At 36.9% G+C, this 25,583-nt stretch overlaps 1 protein-coding gene across 1 annotated transcript in view; it reads right to left on the reverse strand.

Moving 5' to 3' along the window:
• Nucleotides 1–25,583, reverse strand: part of LOC133641945 (uncharacterized) — a 480,284-nt gene that overhangs the window by 445,927 nt on the left and 8,774 nt on the right. The gene's annotated exons all lie outside the window — the stretch shown is intronic.

Raw genomic sequence — 25,583 nt, forward strand, 5'->3', positions numbered from 1 at the left:
TTTCTAGTCCAAAAAATAGATGATTTAACTTAATATATGCAGTACCAGAGAAATATAAATAACACAAAAATTGGCTACAAAAACCATAATGACCAACACCAAAATGCAGCAGCGCAGTAGGCCCAAGTATCCATCAAACACCACCACAATGACCAACGCCAAAGTGCAGTAGCGCAATAGCCCCACGTATTCATAAAAAAAAAACAAATAATTAATTTAACTTAATACATGCAGGACTACAGAAATATAAATAACACAAAAATGGCTACCAGAGCTGCTTCATTGTGAAACATCAGTGTTGCCCCCTGCAGGGTGGCAGAAATACTGCATACATGAGCAACCGTCGTTTGAATGGTTTCATCAAGCCTATTTGGGTGATGTTGGGCAGGCCCAATGTGGCCTTGGGCCGCCAGTTTAAGAGGCCTGCTGTTAGTAATGCAACTATCAGTATTGAATACTTGTTTATATTGACAAATGTGTCGTTTTAGACTGCAAAATTGTTCAAATGAGGGGCACTTATTACATATGTCCAGCCTGTGTGCTATTGTGTGCTTAGCTGTTTACATTTTATAAATGACAAAATGACTAAAATACAACAAAACATCAAACTTACAGTCGTGGTCAAAAGTTTACATGTACTTGTAAAGAACATAATGTCATGGCTGTCTTGAGTTTCCAATAATTTGTACAACTCTTATTTTTTTGTGATAAAGTGATTGGAGCACATACTTGTTAGTCACAAAAACATTCATGAAGTTTGGTTCTTTTATGAATTTATTATGGGTCTACTGAAAATGTGACCAAATCTGCAGGGTCAAAAGTATGCAAACAGCAAAGATAATATATAATCATACTTGCCAACCTTGAGACCTCCAATATCGGGAGGTGAGGTGGGGCGTGGCTAAGGGCGTGGTTAAGAGGAGTATATTTACAGCTAGAATTCACCAAATCAAGTATTTCATACATATATATATATATATATATATATATATATATATATATATATATATATATATATATATATATATATATATATATATATATATATATATATATATGTATGAAATACTTGACTTTCAGTGAATTCTAGCTATATATATTTTTTTATTTTATTTTTTATTTTATTATACATATAAACAAAAGACAAACTTGAATTTCAGTGTTCTGCAGGCTATCCAGTAGGTGGCAGTATTGTCCTGTTTAAGAGTGTCACAACATTGCTGTTTACTGCAGACGAACTGCTTTACGGTAGACTAAACGTGACTGCTGTTGTTGTGTGTTGTTACCGCGCTGGGAGGACGTTAATGAAACTGCCTAACAATAAAGCCACATAAGAAACCAAGAACTCTCTCTCCTTGTTGTGCACTCTACTCTCTAAAAGCCGTAGATGTTATGACGTCATTGGGCAGGCAAGCTGCTGGGAAAGCGGACGTGAGAACGGCTGTCCCCACTCAGGTCCGCATTGAGCTGGAGGGGGCGTGGCCTCCAGCTCCGGCTGAATACCGGGAGTTTGTCGGGAGAAAATCTCTGCCGGGAGGTTGTCGGGAGAGGCGCTGAATACCGGGATTCTCCCGCTAAAAACGGGAGGGTTGGCAAGTATGTATATAATACATAACAAAAATTGAGCTGTTTGGCCACAATACCCAGCAATATGTTTGGAGAACAAAAGGTGAGGCCTTTAATCCCAGGAACACCATACCTACCGTCAAGCATGGTGGTGGTAGTATTATGCTCTGGGCCTGTTTTGCTGCCAATGGAACTGGTGCTTTACAGAGAGTAAATGGGACAGTGAAAAAGGAGGATTACCTCCAAATTCTTCAGAACAACCTAAAATCATCAGCCTGGAGGTTGGGTCTTGGGCGCAGTTGGGTGTTCCAACAGGACAATGACCCCAAACACACGTCAAAAGTGGTAAAGGAATGGCTAAATCAGGCTAGAATTAAGGTTTTAGAATGGCCTTCCCAAAGTCCTGACTTAAATGTGTGGACAATGCTGAAGAAACAAGTCCATGTCAGAAAACCAACAAATTTAGCTGAACTGCACCAATTTTGTCAAGAGGAGTGGTCAAAAATTCAACCAGAAGCTTGCCAGAAACTTGTGGATGGCTGCCAAAAGCGCCTTATTGCACATATTGGACATGTAACCAAATATTAACATTGCTGTATGTATACTTTTGACCCAGCAGATTTGGTCACATTTTCAGTAGACCCATAATAAATTCATAAAAGAACCAAACTTCATGAAAGTTTTTTTTGTGACCAACAAGTATGTGCTCCAATCACTCTATCACATAAAAAAATAAGAGTTGTAGAAAGTATTGGAAACTCAAGACAGCCATGACATTATGTTCTTTACAAGTGTATGTAAACTTTTGACCACGACTGTATGTGCATGTCGGAGGACATTTAGATGTTAACGGGCTGTCCAACTTTGCACAAGTAAACATGCTGCAGGACTGCTTGTATCGGAGCTTATATCGGATATTTTAGATGCAAGCCAATACTTGTTTTTGCTGATATCAGACCGCTAAAGATATCAATATTGGGTCGGGACACCCATGCTTTTTAGTACCTGATCTAAATTATAACAACCTTCTGTGTAGTGTTGTACATCATATACATAAATAACAACAAAATCCTTTCAAGGTGTACCTCTGATTTGTTCGTTTTAAACTTTCTGATGGGAAAATAATAGAAAGTTGCCATCATGGCGTCATAAAATTTTAAAGGACTTAAACTTTTTTTTTAAAACATTTTTAAAAAGCAAATATTTAAATGGTGAGTAAGATGTAAGTATGTCCTACAAGAGTCTAACCTTAAAACAGAACAACGGATTATCGCTATCCAAAAGTGAAATAACATAACTAAAGACAGTGCTTTCAACACCATTTCTGGTGGTCAAATTAATTTCAGATGTTCTTTCAGCACATCAGAGAAAACAGGAAAAAAGGAGGAGAAGGTGGCGGAGAACACCAGAGGACGACATCCGAAACAAATGTCCAACAGTCTTTTTACCAGAACAATGTTACACATTTATGACTTATTTGATAAGTGTGGCAGCAACATTAGTAATCTGTAGAAGATGCTAATGCACACATAATGTTTATTGCAATTGTACTTTTCAATGGTGCTGAAGTGCACTGTGTCATATTGAGAACTGTAAATGAAAATAGTAAACAAATACCAACGTGTGACCAAATACCAGTGTGCATCAAATCTGAGCATTATCTTCATAAAGGCAGAATGGTTGACTAAGATCTAATATCACACATCATTAACCGCAATTATTAAGTTGTGTTAGTAGGAATCTGTGGATCACAGTATACTGATAGATCGCCTCACATCTGAGATTTGGTTTTCTGGTGCAGTTCTCCGGTGGTTAACTTCTTATATAAATGGAATAACTTTTATTGTTGCATTTAATGATGTAATGTCCAATGTATCCAACCTGTCATGCGGTGTGGCCCAAAGTTCTGTTCTGGGGCGTGTTTTATTTTTGTGGTATATGATGCCGCTTGGGAGGTTAATCAGTAGTTTGAAAAAATGTTTTTTTTATCATTTCTATGCAGATGATATTCAACGGTTATGCTCCTTCAATGATTCAGTTTCACTTTTTATCTGAGTTCTTGGAGTGCGTATCTTGTATTAAAAACTGGTTGTCTTCAAATTTCCTCCAGATGAATTCAAACAAAACGGAAACTCTGATAATTGCTCCCGATAAAAAGATCCCCTGATCAAGAACTCCCTTGGTGCTCTGGGTGCATCTGTTAAAAGCAGCCCCAGAAACCTTGGGGTTGTGTTTGATCAGTCCTTGTCTTTGGAGGGTCACTGTCGTCATCTGACCAAAAACTGTTTTTATCATCTCAGAAATATTTCTAAAGTGAGAAATTTGTTGTCAAAATTGGATCTCGAAATGTTCATTCACGCTTTCATTTTGTCTCGCATTGACTATTGCAATTCTCTTTTCACTCTTTTCAACAAGTTAACGCTAAAGAGACTTCAGACGGTACAAAATGCGGCTGCCAGACTTTTGACCAGTGCACCCAGAACAGCCCATATCACCCCCGTTTTATCCAGTCTTCATTGGCTTCCAGTTAAATTCCGCATTGAGTTTAAGATTTTACTCCTGACATTCTGTGCGTTGCATGGTGGGGCCCCTCAGTACATCACTGACTTGCTATGCCCCTACTCTTCAAGGCGCAGCCTCCAGTCTTCAGGCCTGGGTCTTCTAAAGATCCCCAAAACTCGTTTTAAAACCTGTGAAGACCTGACATTGCAGGCTATAGCTCCCAGACTCTGGAACAACTGGCACCAGTCCCTCCGTGATCTTGACTGTGTTGAAACTTTTAAGAAACATTTGAAAACGTATCTTTTTAAGTAAAGCTTTTAGTTGATGCACCTTTTAACTATAATTTTTAATCTCCTTTATATACTTTTTATGATGTTGCCCTTGTTGCTTTAAATAGAAATGCTGTTTTACTTCACCTATGTTGTGTTCAGCACTTTGTGATTGTATCTGTGAAAAGCGCTTTAAATAAAATGTACTCACTTTACTTACTAGGAAGAAAGCAACTAAATGGATAAATATGCAATTTGTAGCCTCATAAAGTCCTGCACTTGGTTTGCATCACATGTAAAGCTGTTACAGTTAGTATCTATTGGCGAGTCTTTTCTGCCATCTAGCGGTTAAAAACGAAGACTGCAGCTTGTGCGACAACAGCTGCACATTTGCAATCTCCTGTGAAAGTCCTGCACGTTATTCATTTCAATACCTACGTATATGCTTCCATTTTTATCCTGAATAGGACAATCAGTGGACAAAAGATGGATGTGAGTGGTCTTCTGGTGCACAGAGTCAGAACTAAATATTTATTTTGTAGGTTTTAACATGTCAAATTTAAGACTTTTTGGGACGGGGGAAAAGTGGCCGTGCCAGCAACCTGAGGGTTCCTGGTTTGATCCCTACCTTCTACCAACCTAGTCACGTCCATTGTGTCCTTGAGCAAGACACTTCACCCTTGCTCCTGATGGGTCGTGGTTAGCGCCTAGCATGGCAGCTCCCGCCATCAATGCACTTTGAGTACCTTGAAGGTAGAAAAGCGCTATACAAGTACAACCCATTTACCTCTTAAGACTTTTTGAGGACCATGTTGAAAATATTTTAAGACAGTTTCACATCCATACGGACAAAAAATACAATGACAAAGTAAAATCAGAGGTCCAGAATTAATTTTAAGTATATTAATTCATTCACATTGGAAAACAAAATGGTTAAAATAACTAAACACACCATGAGCTTCTCTAGTGTAGGTTCTAATCGAAAAAAATATTAGCAAACATCGTAACAGCCAGTTTTCAGATTTGCCATAGAAGTGTTTTCTTGCCAAAGGTGCAGTGTGCTTCATATCAAGTGTTTTCATGCAACATCCACATCAGCAGTGGTAGAGGACAGCACAACAATATATTGTCTGTGAAAGGGACAGTTAGCATCTCTGCTAAAGCTCAATGGTTAACTTTGGTAATGTTTATTTCGGCTGTCAGAATTGAGCAAACCGATTAAAACATCTACAGCAGTGGTCCCCAATCACCGGTCCGGGCACCGGCACCGGTCCGTGACGCATCTGCTACCGGGCCGCACAGAGCAGTGTTTCCCACACATTCATTTATTTGTGGTGGCCCGCCACGAAAGAATTACGTCCGCCACAAATAAAAAAAAATTAAAAAATATATATATATATATATATATATATTTTTTTTTGTCCTGTCCAGCTTCTCAGGCAAATCATATAGTTGATGTAGATGCCCATATAGGCTGTTCAGATTTACTTTACAAAAGAGAACTGTAAGATACTTCTCTTGTTGCCTTATTTGTATTTGACCACTACTGTTTTCTGTTTATTTGTTACTGACTGTGGCAGGACACCTCTGCCTCTGTTTTACTTTATGTTGCTGGTAAATAATATGGTTGTAGTAGTAGGCTAAAGTTAAATTATTTAGTATGCACTAATTAAAGGGGCAGAGCTTTAAGAGACATTTTAGCTTTTATATTTTATAAGATATATTTTTTGTAAGAACCACAATTAATAAATATATTTCAGTGAATAACTTATTGTTCAAATCTGTATATAAATATGTACATAAAGTGTTGTAATTATATTGTAGAATGGATGGATGGATGGATGGATGGATGGATGGATGGATGGATGGATGGATGGATGGACTTTTAAAAGAAAACTGTTATTATTAATTAGTAAGTATACATTTTTTGAGCCTTTTTAGAGAAAATCCAATCATTGTAGTAAATTATGCAAATTACTCGATGATGTCATGGTGACCACGCCCATAGCCACGCCCCCACCGCCACAGGTATCTTGGCAGTTATGGGAAACACTGTGTACTGTACTTTGCAATCTACTAATAAAAGTTTCAATCAATCAATCAATCAATCAATCTATGTATGAAATATTGCACAAACTATGAATACATACATTTTAAATGGAAATAGTAATCCACATATATCTATTGGAACTAATGTCAAGTATTTCTAGCTTTCTTATACTATATATGCATGCTCTTGTCCTTGAATGTGATGCATCACCTATAACCCGTCAGATACTAAAGCCAAAACAAAGCCTAACACTAGCAAAAATGAGCAAAAAACTAAAGTCTATGGAGAGCTTTTTTGCAAAGGGAAAAGGGCCAGGGGCTCCCACTACTTGAATGTTATGGTGAGTTTTTTCATGTATTCATTTTTCATGCACTTGTTTGCGATATATATTTCTGCCACATGTGGAAGGCCGGTCCGTGAAAATAATGCCTACATTAAACCGCTCCCTTGTGCAAAAAAATGTTGGGGACGCCTGATCTACAGTACTACTACTGTATCTGCACAAAGTTGTGAAAAACAGAGTGCAGATTGTCTAAGAAGAAGGAAGGCGATTATGGCTTGTAAGCCTCGGAATAGAATTTGGATGTGAATATTGTGGATAACATTCAAATGTGCTCAGCTCATTTTGTATCTGGTGTGTATGGATACAGCAGCACAGTTAGTGCCGTTGTGTAGTTATGTTATAGCATCCTCAAAAATCGAAACATTTCATAGGGAGACTGAAGTTTATGCATGTTTTAAATAAAAGTAACGTCAATAGATTTTTAATTTTTTTTATTTTTTATTAATCAATCCAACAAAACAGTACACAACAATACCATAATAACGCAATTCCAATTCCAAAACCAAACCCAACCCAGCAACAGAATAGCAATAAACAGAGCAATTGAGAGGAGACACAAACATGACACAAAGCAATCTAAAAGCAGTCAAACAAAAATGAATATTATCAACAGTATCAATATTAGTAACAATTTCAACATAGCAGTGATTAAAAATCCCTCATCGACATTATCATTACAGACATTTATAAAAAATAAAAACATTAAAAAAAAAAAAAACAATAGTGTCACAGTGACTTACACTTGCATCGCATCTCATAAGCTTGACAACACACTGTGTCCAATATTTTCCACAAAGATAAAATAAGTCATATTTTTGGTTCACTTAATAGTTAAAACAAATTTAAATAATGGATCTCATATTACAATATATGACTCATTATTATCTAAACTAAATGCAGTTTTTTCTACTGATATCATCTCCATAGCTTGTGTATACCAGACCAAGACTTTTCAAAATCATATTTAAGACCTTTTATGAGATTTTAGGACAGTTTTACACATTTTAAGGCCTTAAATTAAAATTATTGGATTTAAGACTTTTTAAGACCCCGCGGATACCCTGTATTTAGTACTGTACACGGCAACTGAAAACTTTGCCACTATTTCAATTAATTACTTGCATTTGGTTGAGTTGTCTTGCCCCGATGTGGGATCTGAGCCGAGGATGTCGTTGTGGCGTCGGCAGCCCTTTGAGACATTTATGATTAAGGGCCATTTTTAAGTAAACTTCGATTGATTGATTCTGATTTTTTTGGGCATTCTTGTAACTGTATGTATCTGTAAAACCCTTGAAATTGCCTCGCTTACAAATTGTGTTTCATAAATAAACTTGCCTCAAAATATATGAACTTACTATTACAACATGTGTTAACTATCACCAGCAGCTTTATGAAGTGTAATCAAGTTTATCGTTTTCTTTTTTTCAATGTCAATCTGTTCATTTCAGCTAAAAAACCACAACGGATTTTTTTGTAAATACATCAACATAATACAACACATGATTAGCATTTAACAGGAATTAAATACAATTAAATGTATATTAAAATTAAATGATATGCAAAGCGGTTTTACCATAATTAACCAAGCTAACTGTAAGTATCAACAAGCTTTATATTGCATCTGCATGACGTCACAATGACAAAACAAGACCATGCTGCATGACTACTTTCTGCCGCTAGATGTCAGCGTTGTCCCGTGTACAGTCCATTTTGACTTAATGAATTGTCCTGTTGTGGACCATTTTACTCACAATTTGCCTTGAGGAAAGTAAGCACAAAAAAATAAACAACCCTGTAAATGTCAGCACAAAATATGAGTTGTCTTTGAAAGCAAGAGAAAATATCTGTGATGGCCATTTCAAGGTTGTTTTTTTAAGACTCCCATTGGAAGTAAACAGGCTGGTATTACAATACAAGCCATGGGAAAGTATGTAATTACCAAACCTTGAAATGTTCATTCAATTGTTTAATTTGTATCTTGAAAATGTATGCAATCATGCACAAACATTCTTTCAATTGATGGAATAAGAAAAGTGTCCAAAATGTCATGTAAATTGTGCATTTATTGAATATGTAATGACAGCCACCTCAACAGTGCCATTAACTGAAATGCAGGCTTCTATCATCAATGACTGTGGAAATTTGCATATTTTCTTAAGGCATTTCTTATAGCAAACAAAAGTTTCAGCATGATCACCTTGCCCAATGCAAATGTGTGATTCATCACTGAATATGACTTTCATCCTGTCATCCATAGTCCACAGTTGCGTTTTCTTCACTCATTGTTTTTTTCTTTTTAGATGCCAATGCCAATGCCAACTTTGGCTAAACAAATACCAAAAGTTAAACTTGATAATATAATGGGACAAACAATAATACTGTAGATAGTATGCAAAGTATTTTTCTTGATACAAATGGACAGGATTGAAATAATACAAATTGTGAAGCAGTGTCTAAATAAGACCTCAAACGATTATGTATACATGAGCATGTCCTTCATAAAGAGCATTATAGATTTAGTTATTTATCCATTTCCATATATTTGTATTTTGTCATTCATGGAAGGAATATTCCCCGACCATATGACAACTGAGTCAAAAGTTATCTGAAAGACAGAAAACAGGTAGTGTAAATTAACAATAAGAAATCTGCCTTACATACAGTAATATTAGTTATGGAATGCCACAAGGTTCGGTCCCTAGGACCTATACTGTTTCTCATGTATGTCAATGATATTACTACGGTTTCCAAACTGTTTAAGTGTATTTTATATGAGGACGACCCAACCTTATTTTATTCAGATGTGTTGCTGGTAGTTGAAAATGATTTTTATCAAAATTAAAAGGTGGTTCGATGCCAATAGGGTGTCCTTGAATACTGGTAAAACTAAATGTATGGTTTGTTGTGGTCGTAGGAAAAGTGTGGATGCCTCATTATATGACGAAGGAGTTGAGATCCAAAGAACAAAGGGGGTCAAGTTTTTGGGTGATATGATTGATCAAAAATTGTCATGGAAATCACATATAAATGATACAAAGGATAAATATCTAAAACTAATGCTATTTTTTCAAAGTGAAGGAATTGCTAAATCAAATAGCATTGTGTATTTTGTATAACTCACTGATTGTTCCATACCTGACATACTGTAGTGAAGTTTGGGGTTGTGCCAGTAAGACATATTTAAATCCAATCTTTCTTTTACAAAAGAGAACTCTAACAATTATTACTGGATATTCACACAGGGATTACCCACAAACCCAATATTTAAACAGTTAAACTGAATTGGTCGAGTATAATATCTTAAAAATCATGTACAGGGAACATACACACATTTTAATAAACAACATTCAAAATATATGTGTTAAGGGAGAAACTAAGTATTAAAATGAAAGAAGTAATAATTTAAAAGGAAGGGAGATCCTGAATAAATTGAGATTTAGAACAGCGATAATGGAAAGAAGCATTTCAGTCATAGGAGTACATTTATGGAACAAACTTGACATTTATTTCTGTATTTAAAAAATGTAAAAATCATGGTGATGAACATATATGATTTGGAGTAGACAATTGTTATCATGTTTGTTTATTTTTTTGTATGTTATGAAATTGAAATATTTCCATAATAAGTTTTCTGAGTTGAACAACAATTGTTGTGACAGTGTAAACGGGGTGCAAATATTAGTTTTTATTTATTTCTGCTCATTTTCATTCATGATTTATTTTAATGTTATGTTGATTTTCGTTTGTTTGTTTTGACCGTAAATGAATACAATAAAAACAATAAATGGAAATAATGACGGCTTTTGTTTAGCTTTTCTGTATTTATAGCCCACTTCCTTTCAGCGGTTTCTTACAGTTCATTTGTTTTGCTGTGCATTTTCTATTTTCAAGACATATTGCTTTAGGTTTGTTGTCTCGACGCTTTGATGGTTTCCTTGGTCGACCAGTATGTTTGCATCTTACAAACTTCCCATGTTGATTGTACTTGGTCCAGATTTTAGACACAGCTGACTGTGACCAATCCACATCTTTTGCAGCATTGCGTGAGAATGTACCTTTTTGAAGAAGTTTGATAATCCTTTCCTTTGTTTCAGTTAGGGATGTAACAATTTGAAAATGTCACGTTTATTGTCACCATGTGCTCAAAAAGTACTCATTACTTATAATCAAGTTTTATTTCAAAAATGTAATACAATAAATAAATAGCCACACAACATACTTTCTTGGCAGAATAAATATGTTATATAATAATATTGTTCTGGCTAATTAAGAGCCATACTATTTTGTATCTAAGTGTTTAAATATGCTTAACTTCTTCCATTATAATTTGTAAAATTTTAAATGTTTTTGTTTATAATAAAGAAAAAAACGTGTATTTATGTAACGTCACGCAAATTCACTATTCCTTCGAGTATCGATTGATCTCTCTGTCTGAGAGAGCACAGCCTCTAGGTCAGTGGTTCTTAACCTGGGTTCGATCGAACCCTAGGGGTTCGATGATTCAGCTCCAGGGGTTCGACGGAGCCTCCGCCGCGGAGGTCAAGACACACCCGACTCATCGTGTAAATAAAAACTTCTCCCTATCGGCTTTATGGATACGGCAACAGCAGAAGTCAGACTGCTTTGCAAGTGTGTAATTTGTTGTGAGTTCATGCACTGTGTTGGTTTTGTTCTTTGAACAATGTGATGATGCACGGTTCATTTTGTGCACCAGTAAAAAAACATAACTTTGTCTTGAATTTGAAAAAAAAAACATTGTATTTTTCACTATAGAAGGGTGCAGTGAATGCGCATATGAAACTGGTGGGGTTCGGTATCTCCAACAAAAACCACTGCTCTAGGTTTAATGTCCACAATTGAATATCTAAGTTGCTCAGACACTGTGTTTATGCAAGTTCAAATTGGGTAATGTTGTTTGTTTTTATTGGGGAAAGAGGTTAATGTCTCTTCTATTCATGATAGCATTTAAAAGCTCGCGAGCACTATCTTGCCTCTCCAGTAAATGAGCAGTCAGTACGTGTCCATGCACTAAATCAGTCCGATTTCTCAAATAGTTTGACTCTAAATAAGCATTCTACAACTCATGAAAACACCTTAATCGATCGTGCTCGGTTTTTGAAAAGTCGGGCTAACACTCCTGAATTCTGTGATTGAAAACCAGATCTCTCGACCAAAGGTGGGGACCCTTCGTATCGCGTTCGTTCGTACTCCTGAACGAAATAGGAATGAAGTGAAAGAGAACGAAGCCGATATATTAAATGCAAATAATAAATAAAGCGCACACAGACCTCTTCACAGTGTATTTGTGCGCTCCAAACTGATTAGCAATAACTATGTATTTGGCAAGATATTCCAGAATATTAGCAACCATCATCTGGAACACTATTGACCGTGGCACGAACGGTCTTTTCCTTCGGATTTAAAACTGTTTCCATCAATCCACAGTGCCTTATGAATGAACTCCGAGACATTCGAAAGTTTTGTTTCCATTATTCTCTATCCAAATATTCCTTCGAAAGAACTCTCTGCCGCCGGTCTTTCGTTGCTTCGAACCTTCGGTAGTAGCAACATGTTCGTAGCGCACTATAATATAATTTCTTGATGTGGTCTGCTATTTAACATCAGCATAACCATTCAAGACATAATATTTCTAATAAGTGCCAATATAACATTATCAAGTACTACAGAGCTAGGCCATTTACTTATGTGGAGCTGCAGATGCCTCATGTGACGTCATAGGTCAACCGGAAAAACAATATATTTATTGCGCCCCCCAGTGTACGGGAGGCATTAGAGAGAGTGCATGAACACTTTGACTTCACATCTGGGTGTGAAAATACAAAAAAAATTAACTATTTGAGAAATCAGACTAACTTAGTGCATGGAAACATAGTGACTGTCTTGAGTTTATCAAAGTGTTATCAATAACGGTTTCCCGATAATTTTAATTCAAAACGATAATACTAACCATGGGAAGTTTTACAGCAATTATTACACCATTTATTGTTACTTCCGTAGTTTCAAATGACATCTCAAGGGTTGGGGCCATGATTCATGTCAATCCTCAAAGTATTTTAGCCAGGAACATCAACCTGCCAACTGCTTCATGATGCTGCGTGACAGGCTGTGTTCTGAAAATTACTTTTAAAAAGTACTTAATTTTAGTTCCTCGTTACGTTGCCAAGAAAGTTTGTCACTTCAATCATTGATTTGTTGTTCAATATTCTCTCAGACCCCGTAGTTACTAGCGATCAGTGCAGTTTGTGTCAAGTACCAGCAGAGTGGAACAACAAGTTGCCTCTATATTGAAGCTATTATCATATATATCTGATGTATGACAACAGAACACTTACAAAGTTTGCGAGAAAATAGATGTGATGAAAATAGTATCAATCTCACAGAGATTCCCGAGCCATTATTAGAGATAATGATCTAGCCAGTCACAGAGTCGCGTGACATAGAGGTGGGAACCGCAGATCCCTTCCCTACCAACAACAATGCAAATCATGCACACTTTGCGGGAGCCAATAACGATCACTTTGGGACAAATTATGGTCCAGAACCTTATATTTTTTATCCTGAAAATAAGGAGGGTGAGCTACAAGATTTAGAAGCTCCACTAAACAGATCCAGCTTTAGTGAAACACTAACCATCATGTAGCAGTATTGCTAAAGTCTCTCCTTGAGTCCAGTGCTGCATAAACTAGAGTTAGCTCTCGGTTGTCAATGCTAAAAATACTTTGTTAGCGCTTGTAATAACAACACTGCTAATATTTGGTTAATATTCAGGTCACGAGATGTAAATATAGCGTTGTTTGCGGGTTTTGGACGGTTATTCCGAGGGTTTTGTGGGCAAAATAGAGAGCCCCCATTTACTCTATTTTTAGCTGGCTTTTTATTTATTTAGTACTTAAAATTCAGAATAAAAGAAAAACGAATGTGTACATGTGTTACATATGGATTGTAAATCACAGACAGCACAGCTCTGTCTAAATGTTGCTTATTTCCAGATGACTCATCTGATAGCATGGTAAGAGTGCAGAAGCGTTACTACAGTGACGTCAATCTACGGAAATATGCGAAACGGAATATTCAAAATGGCTGACTGAATTTGTGGCATTTTGTTATGTTTAGACGGTATTTCCACATACTTTGCTGATTGTAAATACAATTGGATTTGGTTTAATGGTTTAATGCTCTACTGGTACTTTAAGGTGGTGAAAAAAACATAGTCTTTTACTGACCAGTTCCTCCAACTGAGACCGTATTTCTTCCGTGTTGGAAGACTGAGTGTGTGAGCTGCAGGCCCCCTCTCCTGTGTATATAGCACAGGAGGGAGGGACGCTCTCAGAGTAATCAGTGACACTTACGCGTCAATCACTTGTCCATTTGGTTAAGGTTATGGTTTAAAATTATTTCAAACATGCTTGAACATTTTACTCTAGTTTGATCAAATTTGGATGGATTTATTACAAAGGAAAATGCCATTAAGTGTTGAAATCCCTATTTGCACATGTGCAACAGGTATTTTTCCAAGTCGTATGGTCTATTTTTTGGCGCATTTGCAAGTAAATTTGTCGCATCGTACAGCTCTGCCTAATGGCTACAATTTGATTTACCAGATGATTCAGATTTGAGGCTAATGGATGACATCTGTAACGGTCCACAGTGTGTGACCGAGCATAATCACGACCGTTTATGCAACAGAATATAAATAAATAAATATAGCTCACAAAAATAGATCAACTTTTTTCAGGGACTGACTTTGTTTGCCCTAGGGCTGTCAAAAACTGCTGTAATATATTATATAATTTTACTTCAGTAACGCATGCAAAGCCCTCTCTGATATGACGCTGACAAAAGCATAGCAGACATTGAGATTAGCCAGCTTACCCTATAAATTGATTTAAATTACAAATGATTTAAACATTTAAAAATTGATTTTCAAGACACAAGCCAACGTTCGGTGTCTCAGAATGTGATGACATCTTTGCAGGTGCAGTCAAAAAGAGTCTTTAATGCAACAAAAGGGAATCTCACGACGAACAGAATGATACAAAAATGAATGTATGAAAAAAAAAAACAAGAAGGCAGGAAACACAGCTGGTGCCTCATGGGAATTTTCTTAACAAACGTGCACAATGACTAAGTAAAAGCAGTAAGAAAGAGACAAGAAGCATCGGACAAAAGTCAGCGTCCAAACAATCCAGAATAGCCCCGACACGGTGGTCCAAAACAGGGCGTAGCTTAGCAGAAAACACATGCGATGATCTGGCAATTAGGAAACGCTGCAGCTTAACTTCAATAGTGCTGATTACCAATTACACACATCTGCGCCAACAGTGCAACGCAAAGCTGCTGCCAACAGTCCAAACCAGGAAAAGGTAAATTACAAAATAAGAGTCCGACAGAATTTTTTTTAAAACACCAAGCAATGCAAAACAAGATCTTAAGTCCTAAAGGTATTACAAATAATGGAGAGTATATTTTAGCTTTATTTGAATTGTCATCTTATTTGGAACTATTAATAGACATACAGTATGTTAAATATACAGTATACAAGTGTGTCCTGTCAGTACAATACAGTGAAAATGGGTCTATTTCAGACATACTGTAGTTTCTAAATTGTGATTACCGTACATTTTGGACTATAAGCAACTACTCTTTTCCTGCGCTTTGAATCCTGCGGCTTATAAAATGGTGCGAATAATTTACACTTTCGTCTCCGTGCTTACCCAGACACACAACAACACTTCCTCATTCTCCGTTAATCAAAACCACACGAACATAAACAATTACCATCAGCAGGTCGATACAGTATGAATGGATATATTATATGTGCACTATTGACAAGTGATGCATCGGAAACAACGCTGCCGAAACCAGATGTAAACAAGACGCTCGCCATTGTCTGGAGTGTTGTCAGCATGTCTGTGATGTGGGCTTAACTTTAATATAACCCAGATATACCCACATACAGAGATCTACAAAATGTGCAAAAGACAGTGGTGGTTTTGAGAAGAAAACAATATAAAATATATGTTAATATTACTTAATAACAACATATTTGTTTTTAAATGAATGTGAAATTTTTTGAGCCATTTTAAAGAAAATCATATCATAGCAGACTATGCAAATTATGCGATGACGTCATGGTGACCACGCCCAGAGCAATGCCTCTAATGCCGCCCCCACCACCACAGGTATCTTGGCAATCTATTGGTTATTGGAGACTGTTTTCAAAATTATATGAGAAAAAATAGATCCATCCATTCATTTTCTACCGCTTGTCCCAGTAATACCAATTACTAATAACACTGTGTTTTTAATAGGGTTGTCAAGTGATTAACTTTTTTATTACTTATTTATTATTAATGACACTCTTGAATTGTGATTAATCATGATTAATCACAGGTTATTATTTGCCTGCAAAAATACAGTTTGCTTAAGAAAATACCCCGATATTTGGATACAAATGCAAATTTGTCGTCACAATGTCATACAGGAACATTTTGTAAGTTAAGTTAGTTAACTGCAAGTCGCTGATTTGCTCAAAACTTGGTGACTCGCAAGTATAGTAAGAATGAAGTGAACATTTTGAAAGTATTCGCAATAATATAGCAAAGTAGGTAAATATGTGTACTAAGAGATGATGTAGTAAACACACATAAACAACTCAACATAGTGCACCATTTAAAGGCCTACTGAAATGAATTTTTTTTATTTAAACGGGGATAGCAGATCTATTCTATGTGTCATACTTGATCATTTCGCGATATTGCCATATTTTTGCTGAAAGGATTTAGTATAGAACAACGACGATAAAGATTGCAACTTTTGGTATCTGATTAAAAAAAGGCTTGCACCTACCGGAAGTAGCGTGACGTAGTCAGTTGAACATATACGCAAAGTTCCCTATTGTTTACAATGATGGCCGCATGAAGTGAGAGAGATTCGGACCGAGAAAGCGACAATTTCCCCATTAATTTGAGCGAGGATGAAAGATTTGTGGATGAGTAAAGTGCAAGTGAAGGACTAGTGGGGAGTTGAAGCTATTCAGATAGGGAAGATGCTGTGAGAGCCGGGGGTGACCTGATATTCAGCTGGGAATGACTACAACAGTAAATAAACACAAGACATATATATACTCTATTAGCCACAACACAACCAGGCTTATATTTAATATGCCACAAATTAATCCTGCATAAAAACACCTGCGTGTTTGTTATGCTAGCTCCTAGCTCCTCTGCTAGCTCCTAGCTCCATAGAACACGCCAATACAATTCAAACACCTGATCAACACACACAATCACTCAGCCCAAAAGACCGTTTACCTAACCCAAGGTTCATAAAGCTTATATATTTTTAAAAAGTTACGTACGTGACGCGCACATACGGTCAAGTTATCGAATGTTTAGCAGCCAAGGCTGCATACTCACGGTACCTGATATTCAGCTGGGAATGACTACAACAGTAAATAAACACAAGACATATATATACTCTATTAGCCACAACACAACCAGGCTTATATTTAATATGCCACAAATTAATCCTGCATAATAACACCTGCGTGTTTGTTATGCTAGCTCCTAGCTCCTCTGCTAGCTCCTAGCTCCATAGAACACGCCAATACAATTCAAATACCCGATCAACACACACAATCACTCAGCCCAAAAGACCGTTCACCTAACCCAAGGTTCATAAAGCTTATATATTTTTAAAAAGTTACGTACGTGACGCGCACGTACGGTACGGTACGTGTTATGCTAGCTCCTAGCTCCTCTGCTAGCTCCTAGCTCCATAGAACACGCCAATACAATTCAAACACATGATCAACACACACAATCACTCAGCCCAAAAGACCGTTCACCTAACCCAAGGTTCATAAAGCTTATATATTTTAAAAAAAGTTACGTACATACGCAAAAAAAAGCCAAAGCTGCATACTCACAGTAGCACGTCTGCGTCTTTGTCATCCAAATCAAAGTAATCCTGGTAAGAGTCTGTGTTGTCCCAGTTCTCTACAGGCGTCTGTGTATCCAAATCAAAAGTCCTCCTGGTTAGAGTCTCTGTTATCCGAGTTCTTCCATCTTGACTGCATCTTTCGGGAATGTAAACAAAGAAGCGCCGGCTGTGTACTGTTGTGGCTGACTACGTTCGAAAAATACGTCCATTTCGCACCGACAACTTTCTTCTTTGCTTGCTCGGCTTCCTTCTCCATAATGCAATGAACATGATTGAAACAGATTCACGAACACAGATGTCCAGAATACTGTGGAATTATGAAATGAAAACAGAGCTTTTTCGTATCGGCTTCAATGTGGAAGGCATACCCGTGTTCGCCGGGCTACGTCACACGCATACGTCACACGCAGAGGCGTTTCGAACCGGAAGTTTAGCGGCAAATTTAAAATGTCACTTTATAAGTTAACCCGGCCGTATTGGCATGTGTTATAATGTTAAGATTTCATCATTGATATATAAACTATCAGACTGCGTGGTCGGTAGTAGTGGGTTTCAGTAGGCCTTTAAGTCTGCATTCACTCTTTTTTAGGGTTGGAATTGGGGGTTAAATCATCAAATTGATTCCCGAGCGCGGCCACCGCTGCTGCTCACTGCTCCCCTCACCTCCCAGGGGGTGGGTCAAGGGGATGGGTCAAATGCAGAAGTTAATTTCACCACACCTACTGTGTGTGTGTGTGTGTGTGTGTGACTATCAGTGGTACTTTAACTTTATATTTAACTTTAGTTTAACCAGTTGTTTAAACAAACAAGCTTATTTACTTTTTCTTTTTCAATGCGACCCCTGCTCTTTGTGATTACTTAAAGATGTCTAATGGTCTCTAGAAAGCAAAATACAGCAGCTTGATGCTCTTGTTTGTGCAGTACAGTTTGTCTATCTTTACTGTAATTGTTGTAATTATAGAATCACTACTTTGGGTGGTAATCTGACGCCCTAATAAGAATGATTAGTGCAATGGATTCTATGTATATGACTATGGCCTCTATTTTAAGCTGTATTACATTAGATGTAAATGCCGTGGTGATGCCATACTAAGATCCATCCATCCATCCATTTTCTACCGCTTACCCCATTAGGTTCTTATTTGCTGAAGTTGGCCATAGAGGACTCCTACTGAACTTTTGTTAATGTCCTTTGCGTTCTTTGATGTTTCCCTTTTGTTTTCATGTATTTTTTACCTCATTTGTTTTACTTTTATATCTAAACTGCAACCACATCATTTCCCAGTTGTGGGATGAATAAAGTCGGTAACACTTTAGTACGGGGAACATATTATGTTAATAAGCAACTATCCATCCATCCATTTTCTACCGCTTGTCCCTTTTTGGGGTCGCGGGGGGTGCTGGAGCCTATCTCAGGTGGTGAATATGTTCCCCATACTAAAGTGTTACCGACTTAATTTAGAGTTATTTGGACACTAGGAGAACATATAAAGGTTAGGGTTAGGGTTACTAATAAGCAATAATTCTGAGGTTATTGAGGGAAGACTCTTAGTTAATGGCTTACTGGTTGTATAATAAGGCCATGCAGAATAAGGCATTAATAAGTACTTAATAATGACTAATTAAGAGCCAATATGTAAAAGGGACAAGCGGTAGAAAATGGATGGATGGATGGATGAATGTAACTAATTTGCATGTTAATAAGCAACTAATTAATGGTGAATATGTCCTCCATACTAAAGTGTTACCGACTTAATTTAGAGTTATTAGGACACTAGGGGAACATATAAAGGTTAGGGATAGGGTTAGGGTTACTAATAAGCAATAATTCTTAGGTTATTGAGGGAGGTCTCTTAGTGAATGGCTTACTGGTTGTATAATAAGGCCATGCAGAATAAGGCATTAATAAGTACTTAATAATGACTAATTAAGAGCCAATACAGTGTTTCCCACACATTCATTTATTTGTGGCGACCCGCCACGAAGTAATTAAGGCCGCCACAATTTATTTATTTATTTTTAATTTTTTTTTTTTATTATTATTATTATTATTTATTTTTTTTGTGTCCTGTCAAGCTTCTCAGGCAAATCATATAGTTGATGTAGATGCCCATATCGGCTGTTCAGATTTACTTTACAAAAGAGAAGTGTAGGATCAAGATTTTTGGAGCTCTTTGTTCAGTGGATCAGATGTTTGATGAAGCTTTGTGTCTATCTACCATCACTACGGTTTTCTGTTTATTTGTTACTGACTGTGGCAGGACACCTCTGCCTCTGTTTCACTTTATGTTGCTGGTAAATAATATGGTTGTAGTAGTAGGCTAAAGTTAAATTATTTAGTATGCACTAATTAAAGGGGCAGAGCTTTAAGAGACATTTTAGCTTTTATATTTTTATAAGATATATTTTTTGTAAGAACCACAATTAATAAATATATTTCAGTGAATAACTTATTGTTCAAGTCTGTATATAAATATGTACATAAAGTGTTGTAATTATATTGTAAAATGGATGGATGGATTGATGGATGGACGTTTAAAACAAAACTGTTATTAATTAGTAAGTATACATTTTTTTAGCCTTTTTAGAGAAAATCATATCATTGTAGTAAATTATGCAAATTACCCGATGATGTCGTGGTGACCACGCCCATAGCCATGCCCCCACCGCCACAGGTATCTTGGCAGTTTATGGGAAACACTGCAATATGTGAAAGGAACAAGCGGTAGAAAATGGATGAATGGATGGATGTTACTAATTTGCATGTTAATAAGCAACTAATTAATGGTGAATATGTTCCCCATACTAAAGTGTTACCGACTTAATTTAGAGATATTTGGACACTAGGGGAACATATAAATGTTAGGGTTGGGGTTAGGGTTACTAATAAGCAATAATTGTTAGGTTATTTAGGGAGGTCTCTTAGTTAATGGCTTACTGGTTGCATAATAGGGCCATGCAGAATAAGGCATTACTATATAATAATGATAAATGGGTTATACTTGTATAGCGCTTTTCTACCTTCAAGGTACTCAAAGCGCTTTGACAGTATTTCCACATTCACCCATTCACACACACATTCACACACTGATGGCGGGAGCTGCCATGCAAGGCGCTAACCAGCAGCCATCAGGAGCAAGGGTGAAGTGTCTTGCTCAAGGACACAACGGACGTGACTAGGTTGGTAGAAGGTGGGAATCGAACCAGGAACCCTCCGATTGCTGGCACGGCCACTCTACCAACTAAGTACTTAATAATGACTAATTAAGAGCCAATATGTTACTCCTTTGCATGCTAATAAGCAACTAATTATTGGTGAATATGTTCCCCACACTAAAGTGTTACCGACTTAATTTAGGGTTATTTGGACACCAGGGGAACATATAAGGGTTAGGGTTAGGGTTACGAATAAGCAATAATTCTGAGGTTATTGAGGGAAGACTCTTAGTTAATGGCTTACTGGTTGTATAATAAGGCCATGCAGAATAAGTCATTAATAAGTACTTAATAATGACTAATTAAGAGCCAATATGTTACTAATTTGCATGTTAATAAGCAACTATTTATTGGTGAATATATTCCCCATACTAAAGTGTTACAGACTTAATTTAGGGGTTATTTGGACACCAGGGGAACATATACGGGTTAGGGTCAGGGTTACGAATAAGCAATAATTCTTAGGTTATTGAGGGAGGACTCTTAGTTAATGGCCTAGTGGTTGTATAATAAGGCCATGCAGAATAAGTCATTAATAAGTACTTAATAATGACTAATTAAGAGCCAATATGTTACTAATTTGCATGCTAATAAGCAACTAATTAATGGTGAAAATGTTCACCACACTAAAGTGTTACCATATAGTATATTCTATTTCTATCCTATCCTTTCAAACCTCCACACTATTGACAGAAATTCTTTAAAAAAAATTTAAGCAAAAATTGAATATGCAAATTTTAGGACGGATGGTTTTAACAAGTGCTAAATTGATGTTTGCGTCTTACTATAGTCTTTTTTTGTTCTTTAAGTGTTGTTGTCACAACAATTAATTGCGGACACTTTCACACGTGTGCAATGAGTCGCCGAGTTCCTCTTTTGGTGACGCCTTTGTTTCGGTTGCTATTTAACTACAACACAGAAACAACATTTTAATTCTGTATTCACACAACAACAGAATGAAGCTCATACACGGATGAGTCATTTTCAAGTGGCACCATTGCAACGTGACTGCATTGTGCATTTAAACTCCACCAAACCACCAAAACACAACGACGCTGTCTATCACCGTTAACAGGAAGCGGTGACGTCAACGTGCTTGTTGTTTATCTACGGCGGCATCTCAGACCTTAAAATAAACTTTCATCTCATCCCTTGCGAGGCGCCTTCTTTGTTGGAGATGATTGACACTTAAGCACTGTTTTAGATTTTGGGTTAAGACTCTTTCCAAGCGGCCATGACGGTCAGGTTATTTTCTGAAAGTAGAACAGCTTTGTGTTCATCTGATCTGCAAGGTAACCGTGCAAAAACCACAATACGAGTGAGCTCGTACAAGATGCAACCTCTTCTTCCAAAGATGTGCACCTTCTGAAAAGTTTTTCAGACAGGACTTGGAGTAGAGTACATTTAGTTTATAACTCTTTCATAACATTTTTGCGTAACAGTTTTGTAAAAATGTGATTAAAAGGCCATCAATATTTCGGTTTGTTGAATTTGTGTATGCTATGTTCGTACTGCAGGTCAATTCCATTTTTTTGCCCTTAGATTTTTCATGTTAATAAACAGTGCAATTCTGTTTTTTTCTTATGCATATCGTATGTCGGATAGAAATCAAAAATGTATCCACAGTTTAAGCGATCTGGTCGCGTTCATCAAACCCACAAGTCTTTGATTAGCAATAGATGTTATAGACCAACAGTGTCCATTACGTCGATCGCGAGCTACCGGTCGATTGCCAGCCAGGCATAAAAAAAATAGACCTAAAAATGAGTGATTATCAATCTTCACCAAGACGTCACTTTCGTCACTTGATTGACATTCACGCCACCCGAGGGTCTCGTGAGATGACGCTGGCTGCTGCGAGCTCATTATTAAGAAAAAATTACTGACTGAATAGAATAAAATAGAATAGAATAGAGTTTTATTGTCATTATTACAGTGAACAGGTTCCAAGAACAACGAAATTGGAGCAGATGCCCTAAGGTGCATACACAATAATATAGTAATATAAATAGTACAAAAGACAAAAAATAAGCTATATATCTATATATACACTACCGTTCAAAAGTTTGGGGTCACATTGAAATGTCCTTATTTTTGAAGGAAAAGCACTGTACTTTTTAATGAAGATAACTTTAAACTAGTCTTAACTTTAAAGAAATACACTCTATACATTGCTAATGTGGTAAATGACTATTATAGCTGCAAATGTCTGGTTTTTGGTGCAATATCTACATAGGTGTATAGAGGCCCATTTCCAGCAACTATCACTCCAGTGTTGTAATGGTACAATGTGTTTACTCATTGGCTCAGAAGGCTAATTGATGATTAGAAAACCCTTGTGCAATCATGTTCACACATCTGAAAACAGTTTAGCTCGTTACAGAAGCTACAAAACTGACCTTCCTTTGAGCAGATTGAGTTTCTGGAGCATCACATTTGTGGGGTCAATTAAACGCTCAAAATGGCCAGAAAAAGAGAACTTTCATCTGAAACTCGACAGTCTATTCTTGTTCTTAGAAATGAAGGCTATTCCACAAAATTGTTTGGGTGACCCCAAACTTTTGAACGGTAGTGTATGTATATACCCACACACATGCATATATCCATACATATGCATATACACATACATACATACACATATACATATATATATACACACATATACATATACACATATATACATACATATACACACACATGTGTATATATATATATATATATATATATACACATATATACATATATATATACACACACACGTATATATATATATATATATATATATATATATATATATATATATATATATATATATATATATATATATATATATATATATATACATACATACATACATACATACACACAAACGGGATGGCGAGAAACACTTTTTATTTCAACAGACTCTCACGCCGTACCTGCCGTCAAAACTCTAAAAACCAACTGCACAGTTCCTTAACCAAACTCTCGCCAGATCCTTGTAAGTTCGCTGAGCTCCACACAAGGATTAGGGATCGAGGGCAAGGCAAATTCCTTCAAGATAGCAAAAAATAATGAACCAATCAGGATCGCCGGGCGGGATTTCATAGATGTGACGCAGCGCCGAAGCGACAGATTCAAAAAACAATGGCGGCACGCAGCGAGGAGTCTTGTGCTGACATTGATTCTGCTATTGCAACTGTTTTGTCAAATATATCGAATATTCATTCTTTAAATTAATTAATTAATTATTTTCACTTTGTCGTTATCTAATATGTCGGCTGTTCTGTTTTGGATTTCCCGGCATCGCTCTCATCAGTGTCACGGGTTGATTTCGATATGAGTGGTTGAAGTAGCACGTCATTCAAGATAACCGACAAGTGGTTTATCCAATGAAATACAATTTTTTTTTTTACAAGGCCCCGCCATCTGAAATACATCTCCTTTTGAGAAGTCCCAGATCCTTGTGTGGAGCTCAGCGAACTACAAGGATCTGGCGAGAGTCAGGTTAACAGTTCCTACCTTCACAATAAAAGCGCTGCTTCGTCCTAAGAGTCTCAGAAAGCGCGTGCATAAGCTTGCAAGCTACGGAGTTTGCCGCCATTGTATTTCTTGAAAAGTGTATAAAAAAGAGTATGGAAGCTGGACAAATAAGATGCCAAAAACCAACCACTTGCATGTGGCATTGGACAGAAAGGAGGACTTTTTTTTCTCCTCCATTTGAAAATGTGGACGTTATCAGCACTACTGTCTGATTCCAATCAATGCACGTCCTCAGAATCAGGTAATACACCAACTTATATTCTTGTCTTCATGAAAGAAATGAATCTATATGTGTTAAACATGCTTGTATTATCATTAAACACCTTTAACTTTTTAACAAAAGCGTCTCTTTCACAGATAAATACAAATAAATTATATATATGAATGAGGTAGATCCCCTCCACTTGGTCAATTGAAAAGTAGCTCGCCTGCAGAAAAAGTGTGGGCTCCCCCGTTATAGACTATTTGACGGTCGTGAAAACAAATATTGAAGGCATGGGCAAAAGACCGGGGAAAAGAATGTTTTAGAATTCACGTCCATGTCCCACCACTCCAAGCCCAGACTGCTTGCACAAATTCTCCTCGGAACAGAAGCAAATGCCCCACAAAAACCAAAAGCCAGAATTCATGCTCTCTTCTTTTTTTATCTCCTGCACACAAAAAAAATTGGTTAAGTAAATGTTGACTCTGGTTGCACTAAATCCTTAAAATAACCACAACTGTACCAGAACTAAGACCTACAGTACATGAATCGAAGCCATTTTACTTCCGTAAACACACTTCACTGCATGACGTCATGAAATGCAGTGTGGCAAATTATATATATGTGTTCAAATTTGAATGACAATAAAAAGGAAGTCTAAGTCTAGTCTGAGTCTAAGTCTAAGACATATTATATAGCGTTTTGTTTCGCAATATTATGCAAACGCAACTTTTCTTACTTTCTGGTACCTGCTGATCTGTATTTGGGATCTGCATGAATCCTGAAAAAATGTGCGCCTTCGCCTTTGTAGTCCACGAGATTTCTCTACAGAATTTCCTCTCTGGTCAACAAAAGCACCTTGAGGATTCTGGCGGGAACTCTCGTTCAACCCTTTTTCGATTACGCATGCACCTCCTGGTACCCTAGCACCTCCAAAACCCTCAAATC

Source organism: Entelurus aequoreus, linkage group LG24, assembly GCF_033978785.1.
Source record: "Entelurus aequoreus isolate RoL-2023_Sb linkage group LG24, RoL_Eaeq_v1.1, whole genome shotgun sequence".
NCBI lineage: Eukaryota > Metazoa > Chordata > Actinopteri > Syngnathiformes > Syngnathidae > Entelurus > Entelurus aequoreus.